Genomic DNA, 22,768 nt, shown 5'->3' with positions numbered 1-22,768 from the left:
TTATATACAGCACAAGTCCGTCCCCTCCTTGGCTCTAACCAGCCACGAGGTTCACATTCTTAAACCGTCATTATTCTCCAATTTGCACCCTTATCACAAAGTCTGCAACAAATGTCTCCAGAGTTGTTTTTTTACCCTGTAGTCTTATCAGTCAAAGACTTATTCTTCTCTGTCTGTGCTAGCGGTCTTATCAATCTGTAGCAGATGTCTCTCGAGTCGTTTTTCTATCCTGCAGTCTTATCAGTCAAGGACTCATTCTTCCCTGTCTGTGTTAATGGTTTCATCAATCAAGGACTTGTTTTTACTCTGCTCACAAAATGTCAGCATTTGCACAATTTAAGTTATCCTACTTTTGAGTATACAAAATGTTTTAGAAAAGAAGCAAAAGTCTTGTCTTTTATTATAGAGCAGCCTGTTGGTTCAGGCACATCTTAATTGTTTGAACCGAAATTGCCTCACAATTCCACCCTTTCTCTTTTTAAGATGTGCCTGACCAAGATAAGTGTGAGAGGTAATTTCGGTTCAAACTTTAAGATGTGCCTAGACCACAGACTGATCTATAATAAAAGACAAAACTTTTGCTTCTTTTCTAAAACATTTTGTATACTAAAAAGTAGAATAGTTTAAAATTGTGCATGCAGTTTGTGAGCAGAGTAAAAACAAACAGGCCCTTGATTGATGAAACCATAAACACAGGCAGGGAAGGATGAGTCCTTGACTGATAAAGACTGCAGGACAGGGAAACGACTCGAGAGACATCTGCTACAGATTGATAAGACCGCTAGCACAGACAGAGAAGAATAAGTCTTTGACTGATAAGACTACAGGGGGAGAAAGACAACACCTCTAGGAACATTGGAGACATTTATTGCAGACTTTGTGATAAGGATGCAAGTTGGAGAATAATGACGGTTTAAGAATGTGAACCTCATGGCTCGTTAAGAGCCAGGAAGGGGAGGGTCTGGAGACATTTGTTGCAGACTTTGTGATAAGGGTGCGAATTGGAGAATAATGATGTTTTTAAGAATGTGAACCTCATGGCTCGTTAGAACCAAGGAGGGGAGGGACTTGTGCTGTATATAATGAGAAACTTTGTAAGCCTCAGCGCGCCTTTTACTCAGAAGGGTGCCCAACTCTGCAGACTTGCTAATAAAACTTTGTTTTCCTGAATTTGTCTAGAGCGATTATTAAGAAGCGATTTTCGTTTCTAACAGTTTCATAGCAAAATGTGACATCTCAGCTCAGACAATGCAATAAAGGTGTGAGGTCAGAGTCTTCTGTGTCCCGATCTTGGGTCAGACTGATTCTATTTCCAAAGTGGAATTCACAAAATATTGCACGTATTGAGTGCCTGCAGATTTTGCATTTTTTGAGCAAATATAATTCTGCAGATACACATTCACTGGCATGGACTTCTATGTGTGCGTATGTGCATGAGGGAGAGAAAAAGTCTACATCAGTGCTGTCTATCTCTATGCGTATTTGATAACAGATGCTTTATTTCTAGTGATGTAAATCCAAGCTGCATACGAATAGTTAAATGTCAGCGAGAGAGAGAATTCCTCAAGTTGGGCATGAGGAGAAACCTGTGAGATCCCTCCTTCTGGTTTTCTTCCTCATAAACATACAGTAAACACAAACATGTGTTTATTTCTCATTTTGTTTCATTTCTCTTGTTTAATTCCCTGCGATGATGTGGGACAATTATTAGATTTGGGTCAGCCATTTTGTCACATATTAAAGCCTGGAAACCATTTTGAATCTCAGCTTAGTGCCTGCTTGCTAAAGCTTGTGTTTCCCAGGCTCAGCGGAGACGGTTGGCCTTGCAGCTTTACTGCTTCCTGATAAACAAATTCTTTTCTGACATGGGACTTTATTTCCATCCCCCACAGTTGGCGAGTCAGGCAGGAGATACCCTGGTCCTCTCAGGTCACCGGCCGATATCCTTTGAGAGATGAAACATAGAGGGTGGTTGCTGTTTTTGTTGTGTCCAAAATAAAGAGGAAAGCTGGCCAGGGACAAAAATGCTGTTAGAAATGTTGATACAATTCTCCCTACTCAGCCACAAGATACTAGTCAGAGAACTCAACAGGGTCCTAGCGTCTGGACGTAATGTTGCTGAGAGCACTTGTGCTTTACAAAGTTAGTAATAATGAATTTGCTTGCCCCAGGGTTTTGAGAGGTGAAACCCTATTTGATAAGCCCTAGACCCACACTGAGGTCCGTGCCATCCTTCAAGATGCCCCCGATCTGTTCGAGTGCCCAATATTAGTTTTAAATGGCGAGTAGAAATCTGCAGTAAGTATAATCGCTCGCTTCAGGATGTCCTGACTTGAATGAATTCGACATACAGGACACATTGGGCAACTATGAAAGACTCCGTTGTACTTCCCCCGAGTTGTGGACTCATGCAGAGACATGAACAACTTGCTTTGGAAATAGTGTTCAATTTACAAATGGAACAGCTGAGAGGGATTGAGAGTTTGCACACTTGGCTAAGCAGCAATGTGTCAGGATTTATGAGGCTCAACTCCCTAACTTGGGCTGTTCTGGTATGTGAGTGCCTCATTACCCTTGGAAGGAAGGAATAATCAAAGCTGACAAACTGAGACATGGAGAAAGTTGAAGAGTGTTACACAGAGAGAGAGAGGGGTGCAGGCAGAGAGAGTGTGTTTGTTAACCACCTCCTTGCCTGGTCAGCCTTTTTCCCTGTCGACAACTTGCTTTTATAGAATCACCTCACGTACATTGTTATGAATATTGTCTAATAAGAGTAGATGTATTTAGTAGATGAATCTAAACCATCCCAATGGCTGAAACAGCGGACACTCTCGTGTTGGACAAGTGGGAAATAATTGCATCAGTGAACCAAAGCTCTTCAGAGTTTACATTCACGGGAAGGCCAAGCCTCAGCATTAGGACCGGGGCATATTGGGGCTGAGATGGAAAGGCCCGTTCCTAGTCCCTGCTGGGGTTCCCCGGTCAACAGTCAAGGTCATGGGGAGGCCGCATGGACACACACACAACACAATGAAAACGAGCGCCACCTCCTGGAGGAACACCAGAAGACCCCCGTCAGAGACACATCTTCAGTCTTCATCGTGAATGGTTCAGCCTGATCATTCTGCCTTTCACTGCACTCTTCCTTATCTTTCTTTCACTGACTATGTTTGATTTGGCCTGATAACCTCTAATAGACAGGAATTACAGTTTAAAACATTTTTTTTTGCACAGAATGTCAACCACTCTAGCTGCTAGGTATGTGCCCATATCCCCATCCGTCCTGAACTCGTACCAAAAGCGAGCCCTTATGGTGTTTGAGCAACTTGCAGCTTTCTTTCCCCCTGCCTTTGGAACTGCTCGACTGGAAATCAAAGTCACCCCGCAGACAATCCTGTGCTCGGCTCAGTTCACTGTTGCGGCCCTCCTCTCCAGCGATCTCCCAGATGCTGAGATTTCCCATTCCTGATGAAACCCCTGATGATGATTCCCAATCCCTGGCGCCTTCTGCCCCTGTCCTTACTGAACCCGAGGACTATCAGTCCGATCTCCAGGCACCAACCCCTGACAATCCCCCTGGCTCTGGGTATAATCCCCCTTTTGCTGACACCCCCAATCTCCTCATTTTAATAAAAAAGGAGGGATTGTGGGAGAATGTGATCAAAATTGACAAAACTGCATGGAAGCCATATTGTCACAAAGCAATGTTTGCAGTAAAATGTAGCCTGTTAACAGAATGCTGTCTGAGCCCTGGCTAAGGAATTCTGTTTTGATAGCCTGACCTTGCAGCTGCAGGCTGTCTCTGCTCCTCAGGCCATTAGACTGTGCTGCTTCATAGAATGATGGATTGGTTCTCTCTGTCCCTTATCAGTAATTAGAGCCGAGCTGAACCTGCAGTATAAGATAACATTCAGTTTTGTAGACATGAAGAAATGTAGGTATGGACAATGTATGTGAACCTTACGACTGCCCCTCAGTTGCATAATTAATGGTGAGTGGGGCTTGTGTTTTACGTAAAACTTGTAACATTCTGTATTTTATTGGATTACGTCAGACTTTATTTTGAACTAAGAGGTATTCCCCAATGGCAACGAATAAAGCTAGTTAATTGCTCAAGGTCTCCTCTCCTGACTACTTTACTTTAAACAATTTGACACACGAGTTACTTTGCTCCAACAGTACTAATAGTTACATCGAAGGGAGAGAGAATTCCTCAAGTACGGTACTATCAGAATCCTGGGACAGCCCTATTTCTGGTTTACTTCCTAATGAACAAACATTAGGCATTTATTTATTTTTGATTTTGTTTCACTTTTCTTGTTTGATTCCCTGCTATGACTACACTCTGTGTCTGGAAAAGTGACAGGCTGAGATTGTGGGTTGGCTTTCGATTGACTGAATGTTTTCTTGTTCTGGAAGCTGTAAAAGAGGCGTGAAAGCTTCAGCAGAAGTCCAGCAAAGGTGAGGACAGACCAACATCTTACTCTGTGGGAACAGGGAGATCAGAGGACAGAGAGATCAGGCCCTGAAACCCAAGCTGACACCAGACTACCCTGTGATCAGTGCCTTGATTAGCAGTGCCAACCCTCTCTGCCTTTACCTCGCTTCCCATCTGACTCCCCCCTCAATATTCAGGATCCAATTCTTGCCATCCTGAAGCCATGTCTCTGTGAGGAGTCTCAGACCATAATTATTCATTTCAATGAGTGCAGTGAATTCATTCACTTTTGTTACAATGTGGCACACATTCAGATTCACCATGTATCATTTCAATTTTTGTGATCTTTAGAATCCAGTTTTGATTGCTGGTATATTTACTCTCCTTGTCCCTTTCTATTGTTCTCTGATGTTCATTTTCCACATCACTACACTGCTCACCGGCCTTGATTTGGATTGGCCATGCTAAATTACTTACAGTGCCCAGGGATGTGCAGGTTAGGTGGGTTAGGCATGGGAAATGCAGGGTTATAGTTTCATAGTAATAGAAGCAGGAGTAGGCCATTTGGCCCTTCCAGCCTACATTAAGATCATGGCTGATCTATCCATTGTCTGAGCTCCTCCTCCCTGCTTTGTCCCAACTACCCTTAATTCCCAGACTCAACAGAGACACTCGGCCTTGCAGCTGTACTGTTACCTGATAAACAAATTCTTGTCTTGCATGGAAGTATCCTTCTCTTTGCAAGGACCTATTGTATACTTATCAGCTACTAACCAACACTATCCAGACACTGCGTTGTTGGGCAAAGTGACTTAGGTTGCTCAAATTCCTGCAATTAACAGTTTGCTAATTGTTAAATGATTGTAACCTATATAATCATACAACTCTCTGTTTCTCGTCAGAGTGACTTGTGACCATGAGGTCGACTTGGCTCTCCCCGTGAGCTCCGAATAAACAGTCAATAACCCAAGGTTTGTGTGTCATGATTACTTATCTAATACTTATTGGACTACTACGAGCAAGTCACCCACAGCATAATCCACTTCCATCCCCAACATGGATCAAGACACCATCCTTTTTTTGCCAGACAAGTAAATGTCTCAAGCTCAGGAAACAAAGCCTGTCAAACATTAACAGGCACAGATCTAGACCAACCTTTTCCATAGTCTGTCCCTTCACCTCGATTGACTTTCTTTTTCCCCTCAGCTCCTACAAACCAACAGCTGAACCCAAGGATGAGAAAAGAAATGGGAAAGAGGGCGAGAAAAGAGAGTGCGGTCCTCCCAGATGTTAAACAGAGGAAGGAAGTTACAGTCTGGACTGAAGCTCAATCTTCATTCAGAGAGAGAGGAGCAACAGCAACTTCAGAAGCTCATGGTCGACCTTCCGCATTCAGACAGTGGCGGAGGTTCTGATTGGCAGGAGGACCAGGCCCCTTCCGGTCCTAGAGGGTTTCCCAAAGATTGGTCTCCCCGTCCATCAGAACGTCGAGGGGTGGGGCCCTATGTCGATCTCACACATGCGCACCATGAACACTGCTCACGGCCAATAGAGCGGTGTCTGGATCGCATGGGATTGTGGGTACTACATCAGCCATTAAAGAGATGAAAGGAAGAGTCCCATATGCCTTCTTAACCGTCCTTTTTCATGTATTGGGGGCGTATATATCAAGAGCTAATCTTGAATCGATTTTCAATTGATACACCTACAGGGGTTTAACTCTCTATTTCCAGTTCAGTGTCAGTATATCGCTCTTTATCTGTCCTCAAATAAGGACCGAATTAAAGCCCGACGTCTGTTCCACCTGAACGTTGATTTTTGTTTAGTTTGCAGGTTCCAACCCTCCGTTTCAATCATTTATTAAAAGTTACTCGTGGTACATGGGCATCACTGGCTGGCCAGCATTTAGTTCCCCTTGAGAAGGTGGTGGTGACCCGCCTTCTTCAACTGCTGTAGTCCACACGCTGTACGGTGACCCACAATGTCCTGAGGGAGAGAATTCCAGGATTTAGACCCAGCAACACTGAAGGAACAGCAATGTGTTTCCAAGTCAAGATGGTGAGTGGATTGGAGGGGTACTTGCAAGAGGTTGTGTTCCCAAGTATCTTTTGCCCTGGTCGTTCCAGAGGTAGTGGTTGTTGGTTTGGAAGATATTTTCTAAGTATCTTTGGTGAATTTCTGTGTTGCATCTTGTACACCGTACACATTCCTGCTTCTGAACAGTGGGACAGAGGGAATGGATGTATGTGGAGATGGTGCCAATCAAGCAGGCGACTTTGTCCTGGATGGTATCAAGCTTTTTGGATGCTGTTGAAGCTGCACCCATCCAAGCTGGTGCGAGAGTATTCCATTACACTGCTGACTTGTGCCTTGTAGAAGATGGACAGAGTTTGGGGAGTCAGGAGGCGAGTTACTCGCCATAGTATTCCTGACCTGTTGCCTGCTCTTATTGCCATTGTGTCTGTGATTAGTCTAGTTGAGTTTCTGGTCAATGGTAAACCCCAAGGACGTTGATAGTGGGGTGTTTAGTGACAGTAACACTGTTGAATATCACGAGGTAGTGGTCAGATTATCTCTTTTGGGGATGAGTCATTGTTTGTCATTGGCATGGCATATATGTTACTTGCCACTCCTGAGCCCATTGGATATTGTTAAGATCTTGTTGCATTTCAAACTGAACTGCTTCAGTTTGTGAGGAGTTGTGAATCGTGCCGAACATTGTCCAATTATTGGTGAATATCACCACCTCTGACCTTATGATGGAGGAAGGTCACTGATGAAGATGGTTGAGCCTAAGAAGACACGACCCTATGAATTCCTGCAGAGACGTCCTGGAACTGAGATGACTGACCTCCAACAACCAAAGCCATCTCTCTCTGTCCCAGGTATCCCTGAACAATTCAGATACACAACAATATTTCAAAACTAATTGAAGGAATACAGATGAAACACCCCTCTTCTGGGAGTCTCCAGTGCAAGGTTTTCTGTTCGGGAAACCATCTGATAAGTGTTGACTGTCATCAACCTTTTTGATCTTGGCCACACACAGCGCCCCCTGTCCATTAGCCCCCGCCACTCCAGCGCTCCCTGTCCATTTCTACCCCGCCACTCCAGCGCCCCCTATCCATTCTCCCTCACCACTCACAGCACCCCCGTCCTTTCCTCCCACCACCCACAGCTCCCACTGTCCATTCCACCGCCAACCACAGCGCCCCTTGTCCATTCTCTCTCCATCCCCAGGTTCTTGCCCGTTCTCCCTCTATACTCCAAACACCCTGTCCATTCTCTCTCACGCCACCCTCTGTACCCCTGTCGTTTCATTCCTCAGGCCCTGTCCAGTCCGTCTCCCCACCTTCTACACCCATCTATTCTCTCTCATCCCACCCTCTGTCACACGTCCATTCTTCCAGCCCCCACCATCCATTCTCTCTCTCTCTCCCCTCCCCCCACCATCTGCCACCCCACCCATTCTCTCTCCCCTGAAATACACCAGGCTCGGAATCAGAATTGGGGTTCAATGACAGAGTTTATTGCACAAGGAAATACCGGGGCTCCGGGGAGAGAAAGACACCAACAGCACAGTGTCAGCTGCGAGACTTCTCTCGACCTGGAGCACACGTCAAGAAACTTTTATACATTTTGTGATCCAATCGGTCAGGGATGAGATTATTGTCTTTGTAACATGATTTGTTTATGGTAATCCTTGCAGAATCGTTGATAGTTGATACAATCATTGTCAGTTCCAACACAACCTTTGTTAATTTCCACACAGTCGTTGTCAGTTTCAGTGCAGACATTGTCCATTTCAATGTCTGCATGGAAATCCATTGTTGTTGTAATGGGCGCTAATTGCTCTCCCTGAGAAGGAGGATTCCTGCAGCCCTGGCTATTAGCATTTGGTATTGAGTCTGTATCATGCTGTTGGCACTTCTATAAGAGGTGTTGGCTGGACCCAGACACTTCGGCGGGCAGTGTTCATTACTCATGAATATTCTCTCCCCCACCCACCTTAAACTAATCACCTGGGTTGTGAGTCCATTGTGCTAACATTCTGGTGGCCCCAGGCAGTGTCTGTATCTGCTCTGCTGTTTCTCTCCATATTGTGATCCAGCGGCCATCTTGTGTGTCAAGTTGGCCAACTGATGGCTCAGTGATCATCTTGTGTGTCTGTGTGCCTAGTGTCACCCTGCCCTGTGCCATCTCCCACTTCTCCGCCACGCCCACTCTCTCCCCCGCTCAATCTCTCTATCAACCCCATTCATTCTCTCTCTCTCTCTACCCCCACCCTCTGCCCCCCGTCCATTTTCTCTCTCTCTGTCCCCCATCCAGTCTGTCTCTTTTCTCCCCAGCCCCCACCACACCCGTCCTTTCTCGAGCCTTGAACCATCTTTGACCGCTGTATCAAACCCTTCAAAGGACAGAGAGAGAGAGAGAGAGAGAGAGAGAGAGATAATGGATAGTAATGACTCTACCTGGGAGTCGGGAGGGGTGAGAAATGGCTGATCTTCAAAACTGAGAATACCTAAAATAATATCTTCAGAAACATCATTAAAGCCAGAAAAGCGCGTTCAAGTTTTTTTTTAAAAGAGCTGCTGAAATCTATCTGATTCTTTCACTGAAATAAACGCAGTCAGGCCACCGCTCAGGACAGGCTGGAAGGGGTGAATGGGCGAAAGTGAGCACTGCAGATGCAGGAGATTAGAGTCAAGATTAGAGTGGTGCTGGAAAAGCACAGTCGGTCAGGCAGCATTCGAGACTTTTGTCTGAAACGTCAATGTTCCTGCTCCTTGGATGCTGCCTGACCTGCTGTCATTTCCAACACCACTCTGATCTTGAATGTAAGGGGTGAATGGCCTAGTCCTAGTCTTGTGAAGTTGGTTCCAACTATCTAGAAATAGCATCACAGAGCACAGAAACATACCCTTCGGTCTATGCCGACCAGATATCCTAAATTAATTTAGTGACCCATTTGCCAGCATTTGGCCCCTTATCCCTCTGAATCTGTCCTTTTCATCTCCCCATCCAGATGCATTTTAAATATTATCATTGTACTAGCTTCCACCACTCCCTCTGGCTGACACACACCAGCGTCTGTGCAAAAAGGTTGCCCCTCAGAAACCTTTCCCCTCTCACCCTAAACCCATGCCCTCCAGTTCTGGACTCGGGGAAAAGCTGGGGACAAGCCAGACAGAATGCAATGTCGAAGCACAGGGAAAAACAAATTGTGGCTCTACCCCTTTTTTTCCTATTGACATTTGGATTCCGACATTGACATCTGACAGAAACACCAGCATTGAAAAGTGTGGTGCTGGAAAAACACAGCAGGCCAGGCAGCATCCGAGGAGCAGGAGAATCGACGTTTCGGGCATAAGCCCATCTTCAGGAATTTTATGCCAGAATTTTCAACTCTGGTCTCCAGCATCTGCAGTCCTCCCTTTCTCCAAGAAACACCACCATCCCCAATGAGCATACTGCGCATGTTTTCCGGTGTCATCAACGCAGTGCACATGCCCACCGGTGTCAGCAAAACACTGGGCATGCTCATTGCTTTCCGCAAAAAAAAGGCGCGCGACCTTGCTTTGATGGCCCAATAGGGAACCGTGGAGGACCAGAACAAAACTGGTCCTCCTGCCAATCAGAGCCACCCCATTGTCTGAATGCGGAAGTTGGACCATGAGTTTCTGAAGCTGCTCCTCCTGCTCCTCTCTTTCTGAATCAACATTGAGCTTCACTCAGACCGCAAATTCCTTCCTCTGTCTCAGATCTGTGAGTACGGCACTCTCTTTTCTCGCCCCCTTTGCCATTTCTATTTCTTTCCGGAGTTCAATTGTTGACTTACACCAACTGAAAGGAAAGGGATTGATCCCAGGGAGGGGACGGACTATGGAAAAGTGATCGAGGTATGTGTTTCAATTGGCAAAATAGACAGGCAGGAGGCTGGAAGGACACAGCAAATCAGGCAGCATCACGAGGTGTAGAGGTCGATATTTCGGGTGTAACCCTTCTTCAGGACTGGGGTTGGGGGCGGGGGCTGGGGCTGGGGCTGGGGCTAAAGTGGGGAGAGGTGAAGATAGGGAGAGGGTCCGGCCTGATTAATCGTTGGGTGGAAGAAATCGGGTTGGTGACAGGAAGGAGTGGTAGTGAGAGGCACGGGGCTGAGAAGGGAGTCGGGGGATGGAAAGGGAGGTTATTTGAAATTGGAGAACTCAATGTTGGGTCCTGCAGGCTGTAGGCTGCCCGGGCGGAAGATGAGGTTTGTTCCCTAATTTGCAGTTTGGTTCGTTGTGGCAATAGAGGAAGCCTATGATGTTCTTGTCAGAAAGGGAGTGTGAAGGGGAATTAAAATCGATGGTGACTGGGAGGTCTGGTCAGCCTCTAAGGACCCAGCTGTGATGCTCGCCAAACCGTTCCCCAAGTTTACGCTCAGTCTCCCCAAAGTAGAGAAGACCACAATTTACAAACACGTGGCAAATGCAGTAAATCAATGTGAAGTTTTAGCCTTTGCTATGGAAAAAAGAAGCAGAAAGACAGTGTATTATTTAAATGGTGATACTTTGGGATGTGGAGAAAGTGAGAACTGCAGATGCTGGAGATCAGAGGCAAAGTGTGGTGCTAGAAAAAGGCAGTAGGTCAGGCAACATCTGAGGACTTTGAGAGTTGACATTTCAGTCCCGAGCACTTCATCAGGAATGATGTGTGGATGGACAAAGGGTCTGATTCTGTGCTGTATGACTCGAATCATCTTCGGGGAGAGCAGAAGGGTGATTGTGAAGGTTGGAGTTTAAGAGGAGCTTTCAAAGATGTTTTGCCCTTAATGGGAGCAGAAGAAGTTACAATGAAACCTTGCATTTGTGAGACAGCAACTGAGTGAGTGAGTAAACCTGAGGTTTTGGTGCAAAGTGGGAATTCATTGCACTGTGAGGATGAAGCCTTACCTATTGAGTCATTTCTGCTGGTGAATGAAACCAGGCTCAAGATTAGGAGGGGTAAATTTAGGACAGGGATGAGGAGGAACTGCTTTTCCTGGAGTCTAGTGAATCTAGGGAATTCTCTGCCCCAGGAAGCAGTGGAGGCAGCTTCATTAAGTATATTCAAGACACAGTTGGATGGGTTTTTGCATGGTACGGGAATTTAAAGATAGTTGGGACAATGCAAGGAGGAGGATCTCAGATGATGAATAGATCAGCCATGATCTTAATGAATGGCAGAACAGGTTGGATGGGCCAAATGGCCTTTTCCTGCTTCTATTACAATGTAACTGTAACCCTGCATTTCCCACGGCTAACCCACCTAACCTGCACATCCGTCATCATTATAGGCAATTTAGCATGGCCAATCCAAATCAAGGCCGGTGAGCAGTGAGGTGATGTGGGAAATGAATATTAGAGAAAGGGACAAGGAGAGTAAATGTACCAGCAATCAAAACTGGATTCTAAAGATCACAAAAACTGAAACGGTGAGTCTGAATGTGTGCTGCATTGTAACAAAATTGAATGAATTAACTGCACACATTGAAGTGAATAATTATGGTCTGAGACTCCTTACAGAGACATGGTTTTAGGATGGCAAGGATTAGATTCTGTATATTGACGGTGTTCTCTAATGGGAAGCTTGGTAAAGGTAGAGGGTTGGCACTGCTCATCAAAGCTCTGATCACAGGGTAGTCTGATGTCAGCTCGGGTTTTAGGGCCTGGTTTCTCTGTCCTCTGTTGATCTCCCTGTCCCCAAGGAGTATGATGTCGGTCTGTGCTCAGCTCTGCTGGATTTCTGCTGAAGCTTTGTCCCCTTTTTCACCTTCTGGAACAATAAAGCATTCAGTCAATCAAGCCCCAACCCACCATCTCCCAGTCTGTCAGCCACCCAGGCACAGTGTAATCACAGCAGGGGATCTCACAAGAAAAAGGAAACCAAATTCGAAATGACGAGGTGCTCGTGTTTAATGTTTGTTCATGAGAAAGTAAACCACAAATGGGGCTCTCCCAGGATTCTTATACTATCCTACTTGAGCAATTCTCTCTCCCTTATATCTAACTCTGAGAACCCAGCTATGATTTACAACAATATTTCTACCAACAGAAGTAAGGCACATGTTCTCAAATAGACAGAGGGATATACAAGATGCGCACATACAAGATCTCTCATATACACACACACACACACACACACACACACACGTTCACGGGAGTGAATGCACATTTGCAGAGCTGAGCTCAAATGTTACTTTTTGTTATAAAACTTCAAGTTCGCTTGATAAGGTGCTTTCCAGGAAGTTCTGGGATTTGCATATTAATGATACCTACAACCCATTTGTAAAGATGAAAGCCTTAACAATCCAGGTTTGTTCAATGGATCATTTCAGTGACAGGACACTGTCATGTTTTTCTATAAATTCTTTGTCTTATTATTTTATTCTCCCCCTAATGATGAAGGAACAGTGCTTCAAAAGCTAGTGCTTCTAAATAAACCTGTTGGAGTATAACGCGGTGTTGTGATTTTTAACTTTGTCCAGTTTAGGGGGAGAAATTGCTATGCTAAATTACCCATAGTGCCCAGGGATGTGCAGGTTAGGTGTGATAGTCAGGGAGTAGAGCAACAGGTGTAGGGGAATGGATGTGGGTGGATTACCCTTTGGAGGGTCAGTGTGGACTCGTCGGGCCGAGTGGCCTACTTCCACACTGTGGGGATTCTGTGAAGGGAAGGAATTCCTGCAAACTGTGCAGGGCAGTGCAGGCTAGCCAGCTGGCCGGTATCGCCCCACCCCTTCCTCTCGCCCCTTTTCCCATTCCCTACCCCACCCCTGACCCATTGAAGGCGTCACAACGCGGAAGTGGCCCTGTCAGTTTGCATGAGACTCCCTCCCTCTGGGCAATTCTTCGTCCTGGGAGTGTGTGGGGGGAATCTGTTCACTTGTGGCAACTGGAGTGAATCCAAGGAGGCAGCAGACTCTGCAAACTCAGGTATGTGTCTTAATTACCCGGGAGAGGAGGGACAGAAGGATGGGGTGGAGCTGTTTTCCCCATCGCGCCAGAGTCTGAGACTTTTATAAAATCATGAGGGGTATGGATAGGGTAAATGGACAAGGTCTTTCCCTTGGGATGGGAGAGTCCCAAACTGGAGGGTCATAGGTTCAGGGTGAGGGCGGGGGGAGATGTAAAAAAGACCTCGGGGGCAACTTTATCATGAAGAGGGTGGTGAGTTTATGGAATGTGCTGCCAGAGGAAGTGGTGGGGGCTGTTAGAATTCCAACAGTTAAAAGGCATCTGGATAGGTGTATGAATACAAAGGGTTCAGATATAGAGGGGCCAAGTGATGGTAAATGCGACTGGAGTCATAGAGATGTACAGCACAGAAATAGACCCTTCGATCCAACTCCGTCCTTGCTGACAAGATAGCCAACTCAATTTAGTCCCAGCTGCCAGCACCCGGCCCACATAGGGGCCAAGTGATGGCAAACGTGACTAGATTAATTTAGGATATCTGGGCAGGTTGGGCCAAAGGGTCTGTTTCCGTGCTGTGTGATTCTAATTGTCTTCAGTGAAAGCAGAAGTGTGGTTGTGAAGGCTGGACTTTCAGAGCATGTTCTGCCCTGACTGGAAGCAGAAGAGTTTGACTGAAGTGTGTCGTTGTTAATGCCTTGATGCCTCATTTTGCTCCCACCTTCTCGGGGTCATTAACCATTTTGTGTCTGGTCCTTCCTCAAGAAGCTGCATTGCAGGTTCACCCTGAATTGACACTTTTTTATTGCTTCCCAAAATCAGACCTGCTCACTCTCAGCAGGATCCCAGTGTTGTGAAAGATATTAACTTTCAGGTGGAGGTATCCAAAATTCAGAGAGATGTCAGTCTTGATGTTTTTGCTTTTTCTGCCCCTCTAAGATCCTGAATCAGCACCTTCAGGGGAATTAGTTAGAGCGGAGTGAGAACAGAGGGGAAGGGAGAGTGGGATGGTGCTTTCAATTTTGTGGAACAGGAAAAGAATATTCCACAGAAAGTAGAATTGCCTGTTTTGAATTTCTACCCTGCACTGATAGTGATGACTTTTGTAATCTCTTTTTGCAGAGTATTTGAAAATCTGAAGTCAGAAGATTCAAAATCAACGGATGAAGGCCTTATGCCCGAAACATTGACTCTCCTGTTCCTCGGATGCTGCCTGATCTGCTGTGATTTTTCCAATGCCACACATTTCGACACTGACTCTCCAGCGTCTGCAGTCCTCACTTTGAGTCAATGTCTGACAGTCACTCAGTGCATTCGGACCGCAACAATTTTCAACTCTGATTCTGTGAGAAGGAGCAAAGCTTTTTGGTTCCTGTTTGGGTACGTTTTCAGCGTCAGTGGGACTGGATGAGAGACCCTACTGTTGCAGCGCACTGAGTGTGGAGCATGTAACCGCTATACAGCCTGGGAAGAGGAATTGACGGCAGGGAGGGGTTGTATGCGTGTTTGTGTGTAACTGAAGCTTTAGTCATGGACAAACCAGAGAAATCCCACCTTTTGGAGAAACGATGGAAGTGTGATGACTGTGGGAAAAGCTTCTGTTTCCCATCTACCCTGGACTCTCATCGGCGTAGCCACACTGGGGAGAGGCCAATCCCCTGCCCCGAGTGCGGGAAGGCCTTCAGCAATTCCTCCAACCAGTTGACCCACCAACGGGTTCACACGGGGGAGAGGCCCTTCAGCTGCCCAGAGTGCGGGAAGTGCTTTACCCAGGTCTCCACCCTGCTGACCCACCGGCGGGTCCACACAGGGGAGAGGCCGTTCACTTGCTGTCAGTGCAAGAAGGCTTACACCTGCTCCTCCGCCCTGCGGAGGCACCAGCGAGGTCACCTGGAGGGGAATTGAAACTGTGATGGCCAAGTTGCATCCTTTACCCGGTCTGGCCGACACATGACTCCAGGTCTACAGCAGTGTGGTTGACTCTACACTGCCCCACCCCTCCTCACTCGGCAAATGAGAGGGGAGAAACTTACTTGGGGACAGAGTATGGATTGAAATTGCTGAGTGAGGAGGCAACACATCCTCCTGGTTACAGCTGTACCAAGGATCCAATTACAAAGGGACGACTGGGTGCTAACCAATAGTAAAGAACGTGGGGTGGTGTGGGGGGTTTGGCGGGGGGAGTGTATGTACTTTCAACTTGAGCTGTTTAAAAAGCAGCTACTTTCTCTCTGCCTTTTTGCAGGGGGATCTGAAGCTGTAACAAAGTTGCGTTGCAATAAAGGTTACCTGAATTTACCCCCTGGCTCAGACTCTCATTGAAAGCTTTGAGCTCCAAGAGGTTTTTGTTTTAAAGCTGATCAGTTCTTTCAGCCTCCTGCACTAAGCTTCCAATGTTGTCTATCAGATGGAGCAGTGAATGAGGAGCCAGTATCATTAGAAATTGTAAGTTTTTCAGGATTGTAGAGTGCATCATTTCATCGTCATTGTAAAGTTTCCTGGCAGCATCGGGAGGTGTGGGCTGTGTTCAATGGAAACGAGGTGGAGGAGCCGGTGGGGGACTGGCCTGGATGAAGTTAAAAATCCCACAACACCAGGTTATAGTCCAACAGGTTTATTTGGAAGCACTAGCTTTCGGAGCGCTGCTCCTTCACCGGGTAGCTGTGGAGCCCGATCAAAAGACACAGAATTGATAGCAAAAGCTCACAGTGTCATGCAACTGAAAGGATATATTGAACAAGCCTAGATTACTGTTAAGTCTTCCATCTTTGAGAATGGATTGCAGGTTTTGGTTCATTAATATGTAAATCCCAGAACATCTTTTAAGCTACGTTCTTGAGATGACTTAAGGTTTTATTTTTAAAAAGGCTGACAGCTCAGACAATGCATTAAAGGTGTGAGGTTCGAGCCTGTCATACCCCAATCTTGGATCAGACTGGTTCTATTTCCAAAGTAGGTATTTATAAAATATTACATTGATTGACTGCCTGCAGTTTCTGCACATTTTGAGCAAAGTAGAATGTATCTGCAAATAATTCTGCCAATTCAAATTCACTTCTTAGAGTTATTTGTGTGTGTGCATGTGAGTTTGTGTGCATGCTTGGTAAAGAGTATAAGCCTGTGAGAGTGTTGGGGGGTGTATGTGTGTGTGTGTATATGTATGAGAGAGGTATGAATAAAAGCAAGGGGTTGCATTTCGCTGAAACAAGGAAGGGTGGACCTATACAGGTAGTGGTAGGGCCTTGAGTCTTGTTGGAGAACAGAGACATGGGAGGATTCAGGTGCATAGCTGCATCACTGGGAGACAGGGTGGTCAAGAAGGTGTTTAGCACACTTGCCTTCACTGTTCACCCCATTGAGTATAGGAGTTGGGACATCATGTTGAGGTTCTACAGGATGTTGGTGAGGCCACTTGGAGAGTACTGAGTACAGTTCTGGTGGCCCTGTAATAGGAAGAATACTATTAGAGAGGGTTTAATAAAGATTTACCAGGACATTGCCAGGACTGGAGGGTTTGAGTTATAAGGAGAGACTGGGACACTTTTCACTGAAGTGCAGGAGGTTGAGTGGTGATGTCATTGAGATTGATAAAATCATGAAGAGTGGAGGTAAGGTGAATAGCAAAGGGCTCTTCCTTAGTGTAGAGGTGCTCAAAACTAGGAGGTATATTTTTTTAAAGTGCGGGGAGAGAGATTTAAAAGGAGCCTGAGGGACAACGTTTTGGTACAGGGTGGTTTGCATATGGAATTAACCTGCTGAGGAAGTGGTAGATGCGGGGACAGTTACAACATTGAAACGACATTCGGATGGGTCCATGAATAGAAAGGTTTAGAGGGATATGGGCCAAATGTAAGTAAGTGGGACTAGTTTAGTTTGGGAATCCTGGTCGGCATGGACGAGTTGGACCGAAGGGTCTGTTTCTGTGCTGTCTACCTCTCTGAACCAGAAGTGATCTTATTGAAACCAGTAGAATTCTGAAAGGGGCTTGACAGGATAGATGCTGATAAAATGCTCCTTTGTGGTGGGAGTCATAGAATCCCAACAATGTGGAAGCAGGCCATTCGGCCCATTTATTCCACACTGGCCCTCTGAAGAGCATCCCACCCATTCCTAACCCCTTTCTCCGTATTTCCCATGGCCAATCTATCTAACTTGCACATCCCAGGACACTATGGGTAAGTTAGCACTGCCAATCCACCCTAACCTACAAGACTGGAGCTTGGCTAACATGGTTCCACTGCTTAAGAAGGGTGGTAGTCCAGTAAGCCTGATGTCATTGGTGGGCAAGTTGTTGGAGGGAGTCCTGAGGGACAGGATGTACATGTATTTGGAAAGGCAAGGACTGATTAGGGATAGTCAACATGGGTTTGTGTGTCTCTCAAACTTGATTGAGTTTTTCTGAACAAGTAACAAAGAGGATAGATGAGGGCAGAGCTGTAGATGTGATGTATATGGACTTCAGTAAGGCATTCAACAAGGTTCCCTATGGGAGACTGTTTAGCAAGGTTAGATCTCATGGAATACAGGGAGAACTAGCCATTTGGATACAGAACTGGCTCAAAGGTAGAAGACAGAAGGTGGTGGTGGAGGGTTGTTTTTCAGACTGGAGGCCTGTGACCAGTGGAGTGTCACAAGGATCGGTGCTGGGCCCTCTACTTTTTGTCATTTACATAAATGATTTGGATGTGAGCATAAGAGGTAAGGTTAGTAAATTTGCAGATGACACCAAAATTGGAGGTGCAGTAGACAGCGAAAAGGGTTACCTCAGATTACAACAGGAACTGGACCAGATTGGCCAATGGGCTGAGAAGTGGCAGATGGAGTTTAATTCAGATAAATGCGAGGTGCTGCATTTTGGGAAAGCAAATCTTAGCAGGACTTATACATATAATGGTAAGGTCCGAGGGAGTGTTGGTGAACCAAGAGACCGTGGAGTGCAGGTTCATAGCTCCTTGAAAGTGGAGTCGCAGGTAGATAGGATTGTGAAGGCACCGTTTGGTATGCTCTCCTTTATTGGTCAGAGTATTGAGTACAGGAGTCAAGAGGTCATGTTGCGGCTGTACAGGACATTGGTAGGCCACTGTTGGAATATTGCATGCAATTCTGGTCTCCTTCCTATCGGAAAGATGTTGTGAAACTTGAAAGGGTTCAGAAAAGATTTACAAGGATGTTGCCAGGGTTGGAGGGTTTGAGCTACAGGGAGAGGCTGAACAGGCTGGGGCTGTTTTCCCTGGAGCATTGGAGGCTGAGGGGTGACCTTATAGAGGTTTACAAAATTATGAGGGGCATGGATAGGATAAATAAACTAAGTCTTTTCCCTGGGGTCGGGGAGTCCAGAACTAGAGGGCATAGGTTGAGGGTGAGAGGGGAAAGATATAAAAGAGACCTAAGGGGCAACTTTTTCATGCAGAGGGTGGTACGTGTATGGAATGAGCTGCCAGAGGATGTGGTGGAGGCTGGTACAATTGCAACATTTAAGAGGCATTTGGATGGGTATGTGAAAAGGAAAGGTTTGGAAGGATATGGGCCGGGTGCTGGCTGGTGGGACTAGATTCGATTGGGATATCTGGTCGGCATGGACGGGTTGGACCAAAGGGTCTGTTTCTATGCTGTACATCTCTATGACTCTAAAAGCAAGTTGTAGACAAGTAAAAAGGCCCACCAGGCAAGGAGGTGGTTAACAACCTTTGGGCATCCCTCTTAAACCATGCATCTTGTTTGTTTACAAATTAAACATGCTTCAGCTCTTTTCCTATCTGCTTTCTGGAAATCTGGGTGACACCAGGTTTGTAATACAGTATTAACCATTCCCTCCTTGCCCACGTGTGTACAATACTGCACATAATCAATTGAAAAAGGCAGCAGCAAAGAAGGAACACAAAGTAGTCCATCAGGGGTCACCCACATTTCGGTTTGAGTATCGAGGGAGTACCCTATTTGAGGCCATAGTTTGTGCTGCTCAGCAGGGGGCGCACCCTGTGATTTCAGTCCCATACCCAGGCCTGGCATTTCTATCCCCATATTGTCTCTGTCGGGGTTTTGCTGGGGACCCAATGGGACCAGAGGTTTGGGGTGTCAGGCTGCCTGCTTGGCAGCAGCATCCATCTGCTCATTCCTTTGGAGACTGTATCCATTGCCTCAGCATGAGCTGAACATCTTGATAGCTGCCAGATTGATTGGACAAAACAGCATTACTGTTCGTCTGCCCCATGGGGGTTAAAAATCCTCTCCGTTCCCACAAGTCTCTGTAATCATAGGTCACACCAAAAGCACAGTGAGAGTTGAAGATCTCAACCCCCGGGAGGGGTCTCTCAGTTCCGCGATCGGTCAAATGAACACTAGGATTATGGTCTGCTTCAGCAAGGTTTCACACTTTAATTTGTAATGGCCGGGCAAAGATTTGTCCAGCAACACAGATATTAAAAGATTCTGTGTTCCTTGGAGAAACTGTATGATTAACTTAGAATAAAAAATCAATTTTCGTATGTTTCTTAAGAGACAGTACAGCCTTAATTCCAGAATAATCCAATAAAATGTAATAAAATTACACAATGGAAACAGGTTAATCCAATGATACTTCCTGGGAAATAATGTTGTTTCACGCGTATGATCTCCTCATACCTGTGCTTCAAGGTTAGCTAGGATGGTCAGTAATGTCTTATCTAGCTTAATTAGATCCATACAATGAAGAAGGCATCGTTTGCTTAATCTGTAATTCATTTCGCTCAGGAATGCAGAAATGCAGCTTTGAGCCATTTTAAACACAATGTTAATTTGCAGCCTGAAGCCATGTTGTTCTAATACTTTATATTGAGATGCCATTTTGTGATGAATAAAAGCTCCTGACAACAGCCTAAATCTAGGTATTAGATCCTCATCTGGTGTGGACCTGCTCCGTCACTCAAAACAAAACTCAATTTACAATTTCAGGCCATACGTGGTATTCTGCTAAATTAATCCAGTTGATTTTTTTCTGTTTAAAAATGTGAAATCCTCGTGAACAGTTCTTCCAGTTAATCACTGGATATTCAAATTTCTCTTCACAATTAAAGATCATAACGAAACTGGGTGTCATTGTGGGATTTTGAATCTGAAGGGTGTGCTTGTGAAGTTTGAATGAACAATATTTCAAAGTGAATGTTATCGTGTTCAGTATTAAGACTTTCTGGAGATGAAAAATTTGTCCTTGTGTGTTTTGCAACACTTAACCAAGGTCAGTTCTATAGAATATGCAGACAGGTTGATGCGAGAGTTGAGAGCTGGGGCAAACATCAGAAATAATGGAGGCAGGAGCACAGCAATTAGAGTTAGAAAGTTAGCCAAAAATATAAAAACAGGAAGGAAAGTTTCATCACTTTGTTAGCTTTTCTTAAAAAAGTTAAGTGTTGGTTCTGTAAAAAATGAGTCTGGGGATTCAATAACGGAGGACAAAGAGATGGCAGATGAATTAAAAAGAGCTTGAGTCTGTCTTCACTAGAGAGGATACAAGTAACAGCCTGGAACTAGCTGGAAATCAGGAATTGAAAGGGAAGGAGGAACTGAAGACAATTACAATTACCAGGGAAGTAGTACTGAGTAAACTGTTGGAACTACAAGCTCACAAGTCCCAGGGGTCCAAAGGATTTCATTCTAGACCCTTAAAAGAAAAATTAGCTGGTGATATAGTTAATGCATTGGTTTTAATTTTCCAAACGTCATTAGTTTCAGGGAAGGTTTCTGTAGATTGGAAAACTCCTTTCTTCAAAAAGGGAGACCGAGAACAGGACACTGCAGACCATTTACCTTAACATATGTCATAGGGAAAATGTTCAAAGCTATGATTAAAGATGTGATGACAGGGCACTTGTACAAGTTCAAGGTAATCAGGCAGCGTGAATGTGTTTTTGTCAATGGGAAATAATGTTGTAATAATGTTTTGAAGAACTGCCTCTCCGCACTGTGACTGAGCTGATAAATCTCATGAACCGACAGGGAATGGAATCCGTCAGCACAGTCCCCGCATTTCTACGACTTCTCTGTCGTTCTGGTGTTCTTTTGGCTCCCTGTTTCTGATGAACAATTGAAACTGTGATCACACTCAGGAAATGTGTGCAGTTACTCCCTGCTGCGACGACTATAATGTTACTTCAGTCTGTGTAACTGGTTACAGCTCCATCCCATAGACAGCTCACTGGGGCACACTCTCTCTCCACAAGGACAAAAGACATACAAAAGTGGAGTAACCAGACAAAACGCAGAAGCAATAAAATGTCGAACCACAGGGGAAAAAAAAATTGTGGCTCTACCCCTTTTTTTTCCCTGGCATTTGGACACTTCAAATCTGTCAATAACAGCAACAACCTCAAAGAGCATACTGCGCATGTTTGCCGGTGTCAGCAACGCAGTACGCATGCTCGCCGGTGTCAGCAAAAACCGGTGCGCATGCTAATCGCTATCGGCAAATAAGGCGCGAGACCTTCTTTTGATTGACCAATAGGCAGCACAGGAGAACAGGAAGGACGTTGGTCCTCCTGCCAATCAGAGTCACCCCGTTGTCTGAACGCGGCAGTTGGACCATGAGGTTCTGAAGCTGCTGCTGCTCTTGTCTGAATGAACATTGAGCTTCATCCCCGACTGCAAATTCCTCCCTCTGTCCATTATCTGGGAGTACGGCACTCTCTTCTCTTGCCACCTTTTCCATTTATTTTTTTCATTCTGGGATTCAGTTGTTGACTCGCAGCAACTAAAAGGAAAGGGAGTGTGTCGGGATGGGGACAGACTCTGGAAACGTTGCTCCAGGTCTGTGTCTCAATTGGCAAGATACACAGGTAGGAGGCTGGAAGAACACAACAAGTCAGGCAGTATCAGGAGGTGGAGAAGTCAACGTTTCGGGTGTAACCCTTCTTCAGGATTGGGGTTGGGTGTAGGGGGCGATGCAGATAAAGGGTGTGCTGGTTGGTGAAGTGGGGATAGATGTAGACAGGTAGAGGGTTCGATCTAGGCAGAAGGGAGGACTGCAGATGCTGGAAACCAGAGTTTAGATCAGAGTGGTGCTGGAAAAGCACAGCAGGTCAGGCAGCATCCGAGGGGCAGGAAAATCGACGTTTTGGGCAAAAGCCCTTCATCAGGAATTTCCCCAGGGTTGGGGAGTCCAAAGCTAGAGGACATATGTTTGAGGTGAGAGGGGAATGATTTAAAAGAGACATGAAGGACAACTTTTTCACATAGACAGTTGTACATGCGTGGAACGAGCTGCCAGAGGAATTGGTGGAGGCTGGTACGATTATATTTAAAATGCATCTGGCTGGGTACATGAATCGGGATGGTTTGGAGCCGTGTGGGTCACATGCTGGCAAACGGGATTAGATTAATTTTGGATATCTGGTCATCACGGACAAGTTGGGCCAAAGGGTCT

The 22,768-nt window shown here is 45.6% G+C and overlaps 1 protein-coding gene and 1 long non-coding RNA gene across 2 annotated transcripts in view; one reads left to right on the top strand and one right to left on the bottom strand.

The window, feature by feature from the left end:
- Nucleotides 1–22,768, bottom strand: part of LOC140460007 (uncharacterized) — a 136,964-nt gene that overhangs the window by 99,991 nt on the left and 14,205 nt on the right. The window lies entirely within an intron of this gene.
- On the top strand, nt 10,032–14,891 carry LOC140460815 (uncharacterized). The gene is made up of 3 exons (XR_011954355.1): nt 10,032–10,204; nt 11,757–11,894; nt 14,497–14,891. It is a non-coding gene; the product is annotated as an uncharacterized lncRNA (long non-coding RNA).

This window comes from Chiloscyllium punctatum, chromosome 36, assembly GCF_047496795.1.
Source record: "Chiloscyllium punctatum isolate Juve2018m chromosome 36, sChiPun1.3, whole genome shotgun sequence".
NCBI classification, from domain to species: domain Eukaryota; kingdom Metazoa; phylum Chordata; class Chondrichthyes; order Orectolobiformes; family Hemiscylliidae; genus Chiloscyllium; species Chiloscyllium punctatum.
Note: the sequence above shows the minus strand (reverse complement) of the source record. Positions and strands in the feature narration are given on the sequence as shown.